This window comes from Colobus angolensis, unplaced genomic scaffold, assembly GCF_000951035.1.
Source record: "Colobus angolensis palliatus isolate OR3802 unplaced genomic scaffold, Cang.pa_1.0 Scaffold202, whole genome shotgun sequence".
In the NCBI taxonomy this organism is placed as follows: Eukaryota; Metazoa; Chordata; class Mammalia; order Primates; family Cercopithecidae; genus Colobus; species Colobus angolensis.
The window spans coordinates 1,606,718-1,625,254 of record NW_012115178.1 but is presented as its reverse complement, the minus strand read 5'-3'; the positions used below and the strand labels follow the sequence as shown (position 1 = coordinate 1,625,254).

The 18,537-nt window shown below is 35.8% G+C and overlaps 1 long non-coding RNA gene across 1 annotated transcript in view; it reads right to left on the bottom strand.

Annotated features, from left to right (window-relative positions):
* Positions 1 to 18,537, bottom strand: part of LOC105511669 — a 43,364-nt gene that overhangs the window by 10,694 nt on the left and 14,133 nt on the right. Inside the window, exon 3 of the long non-coding RNA XR_001001749.1 lies at positions 13,730 to 13,846. This is a non-coding gene — a long non-coding RNA (uncharacterized LOC105511669). The remainder of the gene's footprint in view (positions 1 to 13,729; positions 13,847 to 18,537) is intronic.

Genomic DNA, 18,537 nt, shown 5'->3' with positions numbered 1-18,537 from the left:
TCAGAATGCAGCACAGATCTCTGACACTGAGGCAGCACCACACCAGCTGGCTCTGCGCTCGGTGCATTGCTATTCCTGGATGATTTACCTGTTCTCAGTCCTGTCACCTTACTGTTTCTGCCATCTAATTAAGAACCCATGTTATTGAATTCACTCTGCTGCAAATTAGCAATCCTATCTGTGTTCTTTCTGAGCCTAAACTGACCATTTTTACTTTTATGATACATGATTTATTTTTAAATTCATACAAGATGCTTGATTATTTATTTGTGGTATATTTTAGCTCTCTTGTGAAGTCTCGATCAGAGTAATCCTCTTCTAATGTATTCATATAGCGTTAAGATCTAAATTTCCTAATCAAAATCATGTCAGCAAAAGTAGAGCTGCTCTTATGATAACATTTTAGTCTAGAAAATGATTTTCCTTTAAAAGGGATTCAATGGACATGATGACATAAAAAGAAGTGGCAAAATTACACACAATCAGTTCACATAATCAAAACAGCAATGTTTTGTATTCAGCAAGGATTTCTTTTTACTATAATAAATGGAACAAAATAGTCCTTTTGGAATTCTGCAACCGTGTTATGGCTACAAATGAAATACTACTAGCTTCCTATAGGATTAAGAACAAGCATTTTAAAAACTTTAGCGGAAAGGATCCCATTGAGATATAGTACCTAAATATACATTTGGATAACATTTCATCACTAACACTGGAGCTCTACCTTCACTTCAACTTCATTAGGAACTCACTATTAAACCAAGATTAGTTTACTTTTAAAACAGGGCAATTCATGCAAATAGTTCAAATGGTTGCATTTTAATCCTAGTTTTCTGGAAAAGAACTATTATGTTATTCTAGTATGTGCTGTGGAAGTGTACACTTCCACACTGGAGCATTTCTGGATTCATCAGGAAAAGCTGGTACTGTCTTGAGGAATGCTTTAATAGCCTTTGTGCATATTTTATCAGTATAGTATTCTGAAAGTGTATATTATAAGATGCATTTAGTTTCTCAGAAAGATTGAGGTTCTGTGCAAACAAATATCATGTATTGTACATCTTTATAATCCTTGAATCTACAGTCTGGAAGCCTGACATATGGTAGGTGTTCCAAAAATGATTGTTGACTAACTTCATGGAAGCTGAAGGGACATTAACTAGAATTTATATGAATTAAGATACTAAGTTAATTGGCTTCATATACTATAAAATTATAGTCACATCTAAATCCCCCAAAAAGTAGTCAAGTCATTTACATGAATAGATGTCCATATTTATAATCCTGCTTTTTAAAATTCAAGGATCTGTGAAAATTGATCATATGAGTTGGAGACTCAAGTCTTATCATACTCAAATAAAAAAGAGTTGAGAAGCCAGCGGGGGAAAGCATTCACGGCACTTAACATTGCTCCAAGAGTGTAATTTTCTGCAAGCCTGGTTGCTAGAACTGCATGCTGTAACCTGAAACAGTTTTACCTAATGGCTTCTGAAACAACCTGCTACAACTTTAAGAGTGGTTTTACCCAACATCGTCACTCACCAAACAGAGCTCTTCTTTCTATAAAACTTCCAAGCTCCTGTTTGTTCTTTGGACATACCGAAGACCACCTGGTCTGTGTGTATGCCCTGAATTATGATTCATCTATCCCAAGTAAAATTGTAAATTTAGAGATTTCTCTCTACATATTTTATTTGACATTGATAGATCTCTTGATTTATAATCACAGATTTATATATGAATTTGATTTGGTCAGACAACCACTTCCTACTGAATGATTGAATTATCCTTTGGTCTTTTAACAGTTTTGATTTTAAAGAATTTATTTACATAGTTCATTTCTTCATTTTTTACCATGAGCTACAACAAACTGTGTGTGAATTCTGGAACCATTACTTTACGTACTGCAGTAGCTATATTTGAGAAGTAGAGATGGAATGACAGAGGAGCTGGAGAATTGGAAAAGTATTGAACGTATCTCTCAGTGGTCAGGCTGCCTTTATTGTGCAAGGAGTTACTTCAATCCAGGACAGATACATACTGCCACAGCTGGCTACAAAAGCTTTTTCTATGAGCCTGGAAATCATCAAGAAATTTTAAAAGAGATAGAAGAAAACACCATTGGAAAAGGACTTTTTTCTCCAGAGGACAGTCGGCCTCACTTTCCTTCTCTCAGAAATGATTTCTTTCTTTCTCAAATCACAACGATGTGAAGAAAAGAAGACTTTCTGCTTTGTAAAGGCAAACTATATAGACACATAAAGATTCATAGGTTAGAACAGAGTAGCCTGCTAATGGGAAGTTTTCAGAGACTACTTTTGAATTGATTACAATTAGCATCATAACTGGCTGAAGTTAAACCGGTAAGTTTATAGCATCTGGGGATCTAGGCAAGGTGGTCAACAAGACAAAAATATAAGTGAACAATAAAGTTATTGTTGACCAGGAAGATCACTGGTTTTGTAGTCATTTGGAGACCTCAATGCAGAGCCTAAAATGCTAAGAAAACGGCTTAAAATATGGCTGAAGAGAAAAGAAACATTAAGAACATTGAGAATCTATGCTGACAACAGCAGGAGATGGATATAAAAGAGAAAACAGAATGTCAGGAAATGCACAAGGTGAAATGGATAAAGAAAAACACAGTAGTAAGAAAGTGCTCATATTGTAATGAAAGATCTCTCTGAGTGCATAGAGGGAATCTGAGGTCCTTTACTGCTAACAGGAAATGTCAGCATAGGGCACAAGAATTGGACCACATGATTTGGGAATAAAAAGAAAGAAGGTAGGACGGGCACAGTGGCTCATACCTGTAATCTCAACGCTTTAGGAGACGGAGGTAGGTGGATCACCTGAGGTCAGGAGTTTGAGACCAGCCTGGCCAACATGGTGAAACTCTCATCTCTACTAAAAATACAAATATTAGCTGGGTGTGGTGGTGCATACCAGCTACTCCGGAGGCTGATGCAGGAAAATTGCTTGAACCCGGGAGGTGGAGGTGGCCGTGAGCTGAGATTGTGCCACTGCATTCTAGCTTGACAACTGAGTGGGACTCAGAAAGAAAGAAGGAAGGAAGGAAGGAAGCAAGGAAGGAAGGAAAGAAGGAAGGAAGGAAAGAAATGGAAAGAAAGAGAGAGAGAGAAAGAAAGAGAGAAAGAAAGAAAGGAAGAGAGATGGAGAGGAAGGAAGGAGGGAAGGAAGGAAGAGTGTGCCAGCTCATTGGTCTAGGGGTATGATTCTTGCCTTGGGTGTAAAAATAAAGGGGGACAAAAAATGAGGACAAAGACCATGATCTTGCATATAATTTTCTTACAAAGTTGTGTAATTCTCTGGGGGGACAACATGTGTTTTTTTTCTTTTTTTTGGTTTATTATAGTAGAAACTTGTGGCTTGTCTTTATGCTTTTTTCTTAATATTTTTGAGTTCAAAAGAGCTTCTAATTCATAATTTTTGTGACCCTCATTTAATGTAAAAATTATACTTAATTATATTTTGTATCTCTTTGCTTAAATATTTTCAATTGTTATAGATTAAGGTAGACAATTTGAAAATAAAAATAAAAACATGTGTCTAAGTTAATTATATACATATTATATTATATGCATTAATACATTAATTATATACATTAATTATATACATATAACAATTTCTTTAAGCACAAATGTAATTCATTACACATTTATATTTTATATACAATTTATAATTAGGTATGAATATAAATATGTACATGTATTTACTTAACTGTTAATTTAGACATTTTATAACTAATTATAGTTATAAAATATATTTATGTACTAAAAGTTTTATTTAGTTTCTGAAATGATCAGAGTCTTTTCTCCTCTAAATCCTAAAGAAAGAACTCCTTCAAATGTTATAAACCATGCACAACTGAACTTATGGGGAATGCAACCAACATTTGGCATCATTTTGGAATTTATCCAAAATAAAGGCCAAATTATTACAGTTTACGTTATCTATCAGGTAAAAGGATGCACAATGCTAGGTGAGCCTCACTGGAACTAGAAGCATCATAGTCCACACATTTGAATGTTATTCTAACCTACATATTGATGTCATAAAATGCTGCTATTTGGGGCTCAGTAATAGGCTCTGCATCAGTTCTAAATTTTGGAGGCTTGCCACTTTGTCTATATGTTCTGGTAAACCCCATGGTATTAGATATATCAGTGGCGGAAGCACGGCATATAGGTTTTATATGCCCCAAAGGACAAATCGCAACACAGATGGCAAGGGTTTTAAAGCAAGGACATCCCTTTTGCAGTGAACAATTATACACCTTGTGAAAAACAGCTACTCATTTGCTTCTGGTCCTTAGCAGAGAAGATGCCCTACCTGGTTGGTGGATTGAACCAGCTAGGACTGGCCATCTAAGAAGGCCTGACCTGTCAGCATTGTCTATTCCAGAGGACATTGCCTTGCACTTGACTCTTTCACCACTAGTCTGATACAAAGACAAATCTTGAAAAAATAATTTTGAATATGCTAAGTTGAACCATATGAAAATTGTGGGGATTTTTGCAGATAAAAATAATATCACTAATTTCATATACTTCAAACTAGCAGAGAAAGATTAACTGACATTTATTCAGTGCCTAGCACATGCCTAAGATATGATACCTTCCTCTTTCTCTCCTTCCTTCCCTATTCCGCACTTCCTCCCTCCCTCTCTCCAAGTCTCCCTCTTTCCCTTTCTTTCTTCCTTCCTTCTTCACAATGTATTTTTCATCTGTTGTATTGTTTGAAACTTTTATTCCTTTTGAGCTACTAAACACATATATATTTTTGCAGCATATACTGTCTTGTGTTTTGCAATTATGATTCATAGTTATGATTTTAAAATTGCATAAAATCATAACCATCTCAGTTTTAAATGGCCAGCTTACACATCGATACAAAACCTTCTTTTAAGAAGTCACCCAAACATATGAGGCACACATCAATAAATATACTATTAGAAACCTGAAGGCAATAAAAGCAAATGCTAAGGAATTAGTAAATAAAGTTTCCCTGGGTTAAGTATAATTCTAGCCAACAGCAGACATTAATGGTTTAGTTGAAAGCCTGCCTGACTTTTGGTTCGTTCTTTCTTTTTATTGTTAAGGTGTCCTAAAGACAAAATAACAACTTTCATACCTAGAATTTCCACCAACTAAAATTTTGCACTGCTAAAAATGCACAGAATTGCGGGGGAACTGCCCTTGTCATCTGTTAAGTTATACAAGCACGTATGCTGCTGAGAGTTAAGAAACATCTCTCTTCAAAAGAGAAGGACAAGCTCCAGTACAGGGAAAACCAAACCGTACTATTTTTTTTTTTCCTTCACAAATAGTACAATAAGATTAGCCCAATGATTTTTTATTTAACATAGTCGAACACATTACTAATATTAAGAGGCTATCTTACTCTACTTTATTTGCTATATTAATTGCAGAAATAACTGCAACTAATAAAATATTCTAAAATATCCATTAAGGCATTTATCATAGATGTGGCCTTTTCATTTCTTATTTTTCAAATAAGACCTTAACAGGAAGAATTATATAAGTATGAAGAAAATGACATTAAAAAGAAGCTAGTCCAAGTTCTTTTATTTTTCAGATGAGAAAACTGTGGTCCAGAGAAGGAGACCTGATGATGCCAGTGATGGAACCGGGATGAGAACTCGCATCTGCTGATTCCCTTGTGCTTTATTTCATCACACACATGAAACAAGAAGAGAAATGTTTAGCATTCAGTAGTGAGGATCACTTTGAGATTAGTTTGTCACTTGCCATATAAGTATGCTTTTGCTCGGTATATCTGTGTAAAGCAATAGGTACTCCATGTACTAAAAGTACATGATAATTATGACTTGAGGATAATACAAAGACTGACTGGTTTGTGATTAAACATTTCACATAGTAGGAGGTGCTTGGATATTATTATCTTTAAAACAAATATAAAATTGATTTCAAACTAAAGCATGAGTATTTTAACAAATATATTGAATATCAGAGAGGAAGGAGGAAGGATTTTAGAACAATGAACTTGGAAAATATGATTATTTTTGACATGTTTTCACATTCCTACAACTACAAGTCACTTGATAAAAATGACCTAAAAAGTTTTTCTTTTTTTTTTCTGTGCCATCTTCTCAGCTTCCAACCATGTCATTTTAACTAACAGAATTGCAGCCTATTTGTACTTTTTTCCTTCTGCATCAGTTTCGATTCCTTTTTATATACTTGCTTTTATCTAGGTGTCACATTCTCTCTAAATGATAGATTGTAATCTTAGCCATAGGAAAAAAAAGGAAACTTAGGAAATGGATGGATTGGATTTTAAAAGATGTAGGCTAGGCACGTGGCAGCTACAGAGAAATGAGCCTCTAGTGAATGCTAGCATTATATGTGTCTTATATTAACCCTTGGTTACGTGCATATAAAAATATTTTGTAAGAAATTTCTTCATGTATTTTGTAAAATTATTTTAAAAGTCCTTCCTCCTCAAGTCTCTGAGGATAATCCAAAACATCTGGCAGTTTTAAGGTCAGGAATATGAATTTTATTCTCAAATACATTTCATGTCTCATGAAATGAGTAAACTGGTCATGTATTCATTTATATATATAATATAGATATAATTTACTAATGTCATATAAAGGAAATATTTAGCAATGTGAATGAGAAATGAATAAAACTTTCATAGAACCTATAGTCTAACAGAGGAGGCACAGAAGCAAAGAGACAATTATAACATAACGTGACAGACCTTAACCATAGGGGAGTAGAAATAGTGCTGGAGGGAATAAAGTTGTGGCTTCTGTAAAGCAGGGACTATGCTGAAAACATGTTTTGGTTTTGTTAAAAAGAGCATATCTGCTCATTGAGTTGAAGTTCTGTGCATAGACAGATGATTCAAGAATCCTCATTCAATAAATCAGGAAGGCATCATGCTTTCCAGTTCTTATTGACAGTGTGTAAAATAGATTTTAAAAACAGCTGAATCTAGAGGGGGAATGCAGGGCAAATCAAATTATTTAAATGATTTCTCCACCCCAGTGAAGTTTAAAGAACCATATTTAGAAGAAGAATCTAATTTCACATGCAACTGATTAAGTTTTACATGAGTTTGAAAGGGAAATGGTTTGGGGCATGAGAGAAGTCGGGGAAAATGTCAAATTCTGCTGAACCAGATTTCCCAGTGTGGTTTTATTTTCAGTTTTGTAATGGAATTTTAGAGTCTTACACTCACATTTTAGGTATAACTGTTAACATAGAAACCTATTTAATAGTTACACAAAATATTCTTAATAGTATTAACAATGCAGTTTCTTCATTATTTGAGCAGATGATTGAGAGGTGATTGTTTTGCAATGAGAATCTTCCATAGAATACAATCAGTACCAGTTATTGAGACCTGAGTCAGGCATTGTTCTACATGCCTTATATGTATTCATTCATTTAGCTTCGTAACATCCATAGTAAGTACAGGAAAATATTATCTCTATTTTATGGATACAAAAAGTGAGGTCAGAGAAAGTGCTTTCCCAATGTCACACACCTAGTAAGTGGTGAAAATTTGACAATCTCTTTAAGGAGTCACTTGGCTATCTCAAATTCAGGAATTTTAATTTTGCATTCAAGCTTCCACAGCTCTATTTTTAACAATAGGCCTAGATGTTCAGAGAATAATTTAAAATTTTTATGTTTTCTGGATACCCTTTATATTAGAAAAATTTGGATTTAATTCTCTGAATTCATATAACCCCACTTTAAAATTTGATTTTATTTAACCAACAGCAATAGCAAGGAGACATGTACTATCAGACATATAATGAAGATAATCATTAGAAGGAAAATTGACATATAGCATTTTTAAATAACTCACATTTATTTAGTCTATTACAGTTTACAAAGCACAAATATCTGTCTGTGGTAATTTTACACTTCTTCCTGCTACCATATTTTAATTTGTACCAACATCTTGCTTTATATATCCTTTTACTTTCTCTCCATTTCTTTCCACCAGTTACTCTTTTTTTCTATTTTTATTTCTTAGACTCTTTTGGTGAAAATTTAGCTCAAAAGTTCTAAATAAGTAGGGTCTTTTTTTTCCTTATGCTTAGCTTGGGGTCTAGTCTTCATTCTGGATCACCATTATTGATCCACACAGGGGTTTAAGTTTTTGTCTGAACCTGGGATGGAGACAGGTAGGAAGGCAGAATGAAGTTCTATACACACAGAAGCTTACTGCCTTGGTTGCTACAGACTAACACTCTGCCTGTATTCTTTGTCCCATGTCCCCAGCTTCTAGGGATAGTGTTCTGAAGGGCCCTCAAAGTAATTTTGTTTTAAATCCTGACCTTTCTCAATGTACCACACAACATTCTGATGTCACTTCTGTTTCCTCATCATCTGGCCGGCAGAGTTGTGACAAGTATGTATTTGACAATCAAGTGAGACAAGCCCATAAGAGAACTCATTAAGATTTTATCCTGATAATCAGACCTAGAATCTTATTTAAGGGAAAATCAAAAACGATAACAACACACATATCACATAGGAATCTTAGATCAAAATCATCCAAAATGCCTTCAAACAAGCCACTTATATCCCCAAGTTTTTTTCATTTTGTAGATCTTGGTGGAGTACACATATGGACTATGGTAGAAAAAATAACAGCTCGTGTTTGATAAATTAGTCTGAGTGATTATGATTTACAATAATCCATTGTATAGCTCAAAATAACTAGAAGAGAAAAATTTGAATGTTTCTAGTATAAACACAATTATTTAAGGTGATGGATATCCCAATTATACAAATTTGATCTTTACAAATTATATGCATGTGTTAAGTTATCACATGTACCCTGAAAATATGTAAATCTATTATGGATCAATAAAAAAGAAACAGTTGTGATTTGATCAGGAGGATTAATCTCTTGGGGACTGGAGCATGGGAGGAGGGAGAAGATGGAGTATTTCTACCCCTCCTCTGAATCAGGTTTGCTGCAGTTCCCACAATAATTGTGTTCCTCCATAGCTTTCACTTTCTCTGCCCTATGGTAATACTGTTTCTTCCTTTCAGCCCTGCAGCCCAAAGAGGCTAATGGCTTCCTATTCTTGTCAACACCTATGTGTCTCAGATCCTCAGTTGGTTCCATTAATCCTGTCCATACTTATGCAAAACATATCTTCATTAAATTCTCAGATTTTCAGCTGAGTGTGTCATCTGTTTCCTTCTGGCATCCTCACTGATGTACACCTATTTTAAAAATCCTGAATTTCCCTAGTAAGTATCCTAGAGCTAGAGCCTCAGTGAGAACATAATCTGAGTACCTGACTGGAGCCAGGCAACATCTGAAGCAAGTATTGCCTAAGCACATTACAATGATGGACAGCCTCAGAGCCTGGGATGTAGGACATGTCTTCACTGTATTCAGTTCATTCTGTATTATTGTTATTTACGTGATGCCCCTCTTAGGACCAGATACTGTACCAATTATTTTTTGTTTATTTTTATTTTGTAAGTGGCAGAAAACACTGACTAAATCTTAAAGAAGATGCATTATCTTCTGTAATATAAATCCAAAAGTAGGAAAGACTTTAGTCAAAATTTTATTAGGGCAAAAATCCTGTTATTTTTGTATCTTCCCTCTTCAGTTCTCATGCTTACTTCATTCTCAGGGTGGCTTCCCTCAGGGTTCCAACATAGTTGCCAAGATCAAACAGGACTACAAGCTTCTTGATTAACACTGGGCAAAAGCCCTTGGCCCCTCACAACGATTATACTTATGTCCTTGGCTTTACGGTATGTGACAAACAACAACAATTTTTAAAAATTAGGTAGGAGACAAAGATCTCATGTGATTTGGTATAAAATATATAAATTCTGGATACTTGAATATAGGAGGGATATTTTTATTTTTCCTTAAATATTAGATGATAGGAAAATACATTCAGAAACTTAACTATATTTTTGGTGACAAAATGACTTTTAATATTGTTTCATAACAACTCTTCCAACTTGTGCCAGCCTACACTTAGCCTTTTTACTTACATTAGCCTTGAGAAAAAAGCCATCTTGCTCACAGCATCACTGTTAAATATGTATATAATATATAAAATATAAATAAAACATGCTTTCTTGAGAATAGCAGTGTGCCTAGCTTTTAATTATTTAAATAAAAGCTATGAAATTAATGCTGCAGGTCGAGTACTACTAGAGAGTATAGGAAGATGACAATAGACTGATATGTTCTGTGAGAAAATGCCTCCACATCTTTAGCTGAGCAGTTTCCCATCCACCACCCACTTCTGCTGAAGATAAGTGTTAGATTCTGTTCCAAAGGGCTATTTCAATTTGTTTCCCAAAGTATGATTCAAGTAACAGTAATTTTAAGACATGATGATAAGGTTACACGGTTCAATACATTTAGGAAATTATGAGTTAAATGCTGGGTTTAAAATGTGTTCATACTTGGATTTCTGAGGACTTTTAATATGAAAATGTGCATTACAAATGGTTAGATGGTATGCTACACTGTATTTCTCAAATATACATTTACAATGAAAACATTTTTGAGACTACTGTTTGAAGGAGTGAACTTAGAAAAATGATAGGTTAGGTTACTGACATCTGAGTCTGGTTATCTTGTATTTATATTTAGAATTCACAAATGTCTATATTGTTTGAAAAATTATTTATTCATTCAGCAGAAATTTAAGACTGCCTACTGTCTCCCCCTGTTTGATACGGTGAAAGGGAATAAGCAGGAGTTCCATAGACTTTGGTATAATCATCTGTATTAAAACCACTAACATATATGGATATATTGACAGTGTCCCATTATACTTGGAGCACTATGCTAAAAGTCCCTGAGTGTAAGGACCTTATTTATGATTACAAAGACCAGACCACCAGAAAAGGTAATAAAATCTACCAGGTCATGTTAAATGACAAATATCATATAGCAGGTGTTCAATTTAGGGAGTCATCACCAAGGAGTGAAAAGGTGAGAAATGTCTTTTTGAAGAGTATGGGAGTTAAACTGGACTTTGAAGGAAGGATCGGGCTTTTAAAATGTCCAGGTGAGAGGGGCATTTTGAGATTCTGTGAGAATAGTTTCTCTGATAAACAGGATGATTCTTCTGAATTAGATTGTCTTTCTCTATCAGACTAATAACCTCATTCTTCATCAATGCAGATAAAGATGTAAAGATCTGTAAAAAGATGTAAAGACAGGGTCTGTTGGAGGAGACACAGATATCACCTACTATTTACAAAGTTCATTATATCAGGAATGGTTTTAAAACATTTATATGACTTTGGAAATAAAACAAGGTATAGCGTTTTGGGGCATTTTGGGGCCATGCCAAATCTAAATGACTATTGGAAATCTAATAAGAACTGACGTACTTGTCACAGAAAGCACCTCTTATTGTCACCTAATTTCAGGGTTATTGAATGGGGATAGTGGAAAATAATGAACACCCAAAATTGTAGATTCTGTAATTTCCCTGCCTTTTGCAATTTTTCTTGTTTTCTTCTACAGCTAAGTTTTCATTTTAAAGAAATACATTTCCTTCCTTTCTAGTAGCAAAGATAAAAACCTTTAAAATCTCTCAAATTGAGACTTTATTTCTCAGCTATCCTAGTTTCCACTAAACCAGAAAAAAAACTATAAAGTGAACTATAATTATTTCTTTTTCACTTTCAAAAGTCATACAGAATGTTGAGTCCTTTGAATCCTACTTTCTGATTCTGAGAAGTTGATTGTTTCATAAGCATTCAGCTGGAGTTGAGGCACCTAAAATTACCAAACCACTTCTAGCCTGTTTTATTCTAATTGGCCATTTTGATTATTCATTAATACAAGTTGTTGACTCTAATCACTGAAGTCATGTTTCAGTGGTTCACTTACTTCATTCTGGCAAGTGACAAGCCTGACAACATATGAATGTGGAAGTAAATTATCACCCAAAATGTAAGTCATTAATCAGAAACCATAAAACTCTGGGATTTCACAAATATGATTAAACAAATCTTTATGGAACCATTAGATTCCAAGGTACTATCGAAGTCATACTGAGGGTCCTGAAGATGGATGAGCAAATCATAGACCACTTCTATCAAAGGTTTTAATGCCGTACTGGGGAGGCCAAATAACCAAACAGTGATGAATCAGTGCAAATATGTTAAACAACCTTAAGGAATAAAGTGAGAAATAAAAGTAGGGAAGGAGAACAACTGGGATTATTGATCAGGAAATAATCCATGTGATAAAAAGAAATTCAATTTATGCCATAAAACAAAAGTGAAAATTTCTATAAGAAAAAGTGGTATCTGGGAGAAAGGTCCAAGTGATGAGTCTGTCAAGAACAACAACAGAGGGATAGGAAAGTAACAGGCTTCAGAAGTTTGTGAGTAATTTCAACTCGATTGCCTCATGGGTTGCAAGTGGGGAAGTAGCTGGAGCTAAGGCTCCAGGGTAGGTTGGAATACTGTGAAGTGTCCTAGGAAAGACAGGGTTGGGATTTTGTCTTGATTTGATTGATAGTGGGAAGAGGTTTACTTAAGGAAACATTATCATTTTAGTCATGTGTAGATAAAACTGCACTTAGATAAGTTAGGTTGCCAGGGTGCAGGATACTACTTTAACCTATGGACATATCCAGGGCCATGTGGTAGAAGGAGATTTCTTATGCAAAGTAAAATAACTCAGGTCAAAGGTAAGAAAGCATTTGACTCTAACAAAATTTTAACTGACCCTTGATTCATTTTTTCTTATTTCAGATATAAAACATTGAGTTTCCTTTAATGTACAGTTTAATGTATGTATGTATATATAAATTACTGTTCCAATGATAGTTATTAAAGACAACAGTAATTTGTTATTGTTTAAAATAATGCTTAAAAGTGTTTCCATATTAGTGACTTAAAGGAAAACAAGTATTTGACCACTAAACTGTAATGGGCTCTCTACCTCGTGCGTTGCCTGGAATTCGGCATTATTCATCATTTACTCTTCCTTTTCCTCCAGTATTATTGTGTATGGGGATTCAAAGGCATTTTTTCCCCTTATTAAGTGCTCAAGCACAGTTTGTTTTCCCATATGAAACCAGATTTTACAAAATCTTCCCTATATTCCCCCACAACTTCCATCAATTCAATCTCTCTCTCTCCCTCCCTCTCTCCTACTTATTCTTTCTCATACGCAGAAAGAAAAGATAACATATAAAATATATTCATCAATTTTACTTCCTAATCAATTAATTACTCTCATTCTGCTTTACTATTTTTGGAACATAATTCGTTGCTTTTGTGTTAAATTTCATGATTAATTTAAGAGCAATTTCTTTACAAGCGACACATTTTATTTGATCCCTTGAAAATATTTCTAATAATGTATTCATAAATCTAACAGTTACATAGTGGGCTATATTTTTCTTTTAACATTTTAAAAATATAAGACTTTATAGGAATAGCATTGGATTTGTAAATTACTTTGGGTGGTATGACTGTTTTTATAATATTGAGTCTTTCAATCCATGAGCATGGAATATTTTTTCATTAGTTTCTGTCGTCTCTGATTTCTTTCAGTAGTGTTTTGTAGTTCTTCTTGTAGAGATTTTTCACATCTGTATTAGTCCATTCTCACACTGCTATAAAGAATACTACCTGAGACTAGGTAATTATTAAGGAAAGACGTTTAATTGACTTACAGTTCTGCAGGCTTAACAGGAAGCATGGCTTGGAGGCCTCAGGATCCCTACAAGCATGGCAGAAGACAAAAGGGAGCAAGCACCTTCTTCAACAAGGCCACAGAAGGGAGTATGAGCCTGTGAAGGAGGAACTGTCAAACACCTATAAAACCATCAAATCTTATGAGAACTCACTCACTATCATGAGAACAGCATGGGAAACCACTGCCATGATCCAATCACCTCCCTCCCTCGATATGTGGGGATCCTTGTCTTGTTTCAATTTTCAAGAAACATGTAAAGATGCCTTCTCCTCTAGTTTCTGTAGGATTGCTATCAGTTCTTCTCATATGTCTGTTAAAATTCAGCTGTGACTCTATCTGGTCTAGGGATTTTTGTTTGTTTGTTTTTGATTAGTAGCTTACAATTTGAGATGAGATTTGGGTGGGGACACGGAGCCAAACCTCCTTGGTTAGCTGTATTCTTAGGTATTTCATTTTCTGTGTTGCTATTGTAAGAGGGATTGTGTTCCTGATTTTACTCACAGCTGGGATTTTGTTGGTATATAAGAATGCTACAATTTTTTTTTTCTTTTTTTCTTTTGAGATGGAGTCTCACTCTGTTGCCAGGCTGGAGTGCAATGGCGCGATCTCTGCTCACTGCAACCTCTGCCTCCTGGGTTCAAGCAATTTGCCTGCCTCATCTTCCTGAGTAGCTGGGACTACAGGAGTGCACCACTATACCAGCTAATTTTTGTATTTTTAGTAGAAATGGGGTTTCACCATGTTGGCCAAGATGGTCTCGATCTCTTGATCTCGTGATCCACCTGTCTTGGCCTCCCAATGTGCTGGGATTACAGACATGAGCCACTGTGTAATGCTACTAATTTTTGTTCATTGATCCTGTATCCTGAAACTTTGCTAAAGTTATCAGCTGTGGGGGCATTTTGTTGGAGTCTTTAGGGTTTTCTAGGTATAGAAACACATTATCAGTGAAGAGAGATAGTTTGACTTATTTTTCTTTTTCTTATTTGAACAACATTTATTTTTTATTCTTGCCTGATTGCTCTGGCTAGGACTTCCAGTATTATATTGAATAGGAGTGGCAAGAATGGGTATCCTTGTCTTGTTTCAATTCTCAAGAAACATGTACAGATGCCTCCTCCTCTAGTTTCTGTAGAATTGCTATCAGTTCTTCTCATATGTCTGTTAAAATTCAGCTGTGACTTTATGTGGTCTAGGGTTTTTTGTTAGTTCATTTTTGATTGGTAGCTCTCTTATTACTGATCCAGTTTCAGAAATCGATATTTGTTTATTCAGGGTTTCAATCTCTTTCTGACTTAATCTTGGAAGACTGTGTGCTTCCATATCGTGCTTCACAGAATTAGGAAAAACTATTCTAAAAATCACATGGAACTGAAAAAGAGCCCAAATATCAAAAAAAAAAAAAAAAAATCCTAAGCAAAAGGAACAAAGCTGGAGACATCACACTATTCTATTTCAAACTGTGCTATAAAGCTACAGTAATCAAAACAGCATGGTGCTGGTGGAAAAAAAGACACATACACCAATGGAACAGAATAGAAAACTCAGAAATAAACCTTCACACCTACAACCATCTGATTTTTGACAAGGCTGATGAAAACCAGCGATGGCAAAAGGACTCCCTATTAAATAAATATAGTACTGGGATAACTGGCTAACTATATGCAGGAGATTGAAGCTGGACCCCTACCTTTCACCATATACAAAAAGTATCTAAAAATGGATCAATTTTTTAAAGGTAAGAAAAGTCCTAAAAGACAACCTAGGAAATCCTCTTCTTGACATTGGCCTTGGCAAATAATTTTTGGTTAAGTCCCCAGAAGCAATTGTAACAAAAGCAGAAATGGACAAGTGGGACCTAAGTAAATTAAAGAGCTTCTGCACAGCAAAAGAACCTATTAACAGAGTAAACAGACAACCTATAGAATGGGAGAATATATTAACAAACTATGTATTCGATAAAGGTCTAATATTCAGAATCCACTGGGAACTTACACAAATCAACAAGCAAAAACCAAATAACCCAATTAAAAAACAGGAAAAGGACATTAACATATATTTCTTAAAAGAAGACATAGAAGTGGCTAACAATTGTGAAAAAATGTTCAACTTCACTAATCATCAGAGAAATGCAAATCAAAACCACAACGAGATAACATCTCACACTCATCAGAATGGCTAATATTAAAAATATCAAAAAGCTGGCAAGGTTGTGGCAAGAGGGGAACACTTATACACTGTTGGAGGGAATTTAAATTAGTCCAGCCACTCTGGAAAACAGCCTGGAGATTTCTGAAAGAACTTGTAACAGAGCTACCATCAGACTCAGCAATCCCATTACTGGGTATATACCCAGAGGAAAATAAATCATTCTACTAAAAAGACACATGTACTCATATGTTCATCCCTGTGCTGTTTGCAATAGCAAAGGCATGGAATCAACTGAGGTGCCCATCAGTAGTAGACTGGATCAAGAAAATGTGGTACATACATACTATGGAATACTACAGAGCCATAAAAAAGAATGAATCATGTCCTTTGCAGCAACATGGATGCAGTTGCAGGCTCTAATCCAACCAAATTAATGCAGGAGCAGGAAAATAAATACCGCATCTTCTCACTTATAAGTGGAGCTAAACATTGAGCACACATGGACATAAATATGGGAACAATAGCTCCTGTGGACTACTAGAGGGGTTGGGAGGGAGGGAGCAGGGCGTGTGTTGAAAATTGTAGGGTAGGCCGGGCACAGCGGCTCATGCCTATAATCCCAGCACTTTGGGAGGCTGAGATGGGCAGATCACGAGGTCAGGAGTTCGAGGCCAGCCTGACCAACATAGCGAAATCCCGTCCCTACTAGAAACACAAAGAATTAACCTGGCATGGTGGTGTGCGCCTATAATCCCAGCTACTCGGGAGGCTGAGGCAGGAGAATCGCTTGAACCTGGGAGACAGAGGTTTCAGTGAGCTGAGATCGCACCACTGCACTCCAGCCTGGGCAACAGTGTGAGACTCCATCTCAAAAGAAAAAAAAAGGAAAAAGGAAAAGAAAACTGTAAGGTACTATGCTTATGACCTAGGTGATGGTATCTGTACATCATGCAACATTCCTATGTAACAAACCTGCACATGTACCCCCGTTTCTACAGTAAAAGCAGAAATTAAATAAGCAAATAAGTAAATAAAAAAAAAAACATTCCCTATGTTTACACTATAGGGAATGTTAGATGACATACAGGTTAAATGACATCCAGTTAAATTTGAATCTCAGATAAACAGCAAATAATTTTTAGTATAAGTATGTCCCTGCAACATTTGGGGCCTTCTTATAGGAAACTATTTGTCATTCATCTGAAATTTAAATTTAACTGGTATGTTGTACTTTTTTTTTCTTTATTTGTTTGCTTTTTAAATCTGACAACCATCTATATCATTTAAATGTAAAATAGGGCCAGGTGTTGTGGCTCATGCCTGTAATCTCAGCACGTTGGGAGGCCGAGGCAGGTGAATCACGTGAGCTCAGGAGATTTGAGACCAACCTTTGAGACCAGTCTGGCCAACACGGTGAAACCCAGTCCCTACTGAAAATACAAAAATTAGCTGGATGTGGTGGCAGCACCTGTAATCCCAGCTACTCAGGAAGCCGAGGCAGGAGAACCCCATAACACTCTAGCCTGGGTGACAGGACAAGACTTTGTCTAAAAATGAATTAAATAAATAAATAAATAAATGTAAAATAATTATTCTCCCCTCATTGAGAGATTTTTTAGGTCTAAGCTGCTGAGTTCATTAAGACATTACTACAGTTATTTAGAAGCACTCCATCAATTGGAAAGAATGCATAGAAATGCTTCTCCCTCACCTCAGCCAATGTAAACAGGTTTTTTTTTTTTTTTTTTTTTTTTTAGATGGAGTCTTGGTCTGTTGCCCAGGCTTGGCTCCCTGCAACCTCACCCTCCTGGGTTCAAGAGATTCTTCTGTCTCAGCCTCCCAAATAGCTGGGACTACAGGCATGCACCACCACACCTGGCTCCGTTTTGTATTTTTAGTAGAGACAGGGTTTCACCATGTTGGCCAGGCTGGTCTTGAACTCCTGACCTCAGGTGATCCACAGGCCTTGGTCTCCCAATGTGTTGGGATTACAGGCGTGAACCACCAGCCTGGCCCCAGTTCTTGATATCACTTAACAAAGAAGGAATTATAGTCTTCTTAATAAAATAAACCAAATCTCACTAAATAATGGCAGGGCACGGTGGCTCATGCTTGCAATCCCAGCACTTTGGGAGGCTGAGGCAGGCAGATCACCTGAGGTCAGGAGTTTGAGACCAGCCTGGCCAACATGGTGAAACCCCCTATCTACTAAAAATACAAAAGTTAGCCAGGCGCGGTGGCAGGTGCCTGTAATTCCAGCTACTCAGGAGACTGAGGCAGGAGAATCGCTTGAACTTGGGAGACAGAGGTTTCAGTGAGCTGAGATCACACCACTGCACTCCAGCCTGGGCAACAAGAGCAAAACTCTGTCTCGATAATAATAATAATAATAATAATAATAATTAATATTTCTTGAGGTAAAATACAAAAAATGTTGACAATTCCACTCTACTTCCTAAAACTCTTTAGAAAATTTTACTATTCTTCTGAAACTCTATGAGACCTCAATTCAAGATATTTCATTGTTTTTAGGTCATTCAGAACTGGAACTGTGTTTTGGCACATTTTCTAGCTTTCAGAAGGACAAAGATAATGTTAAGGTCAGTTTATCAACATGGGTTTATCTTTGCTTAT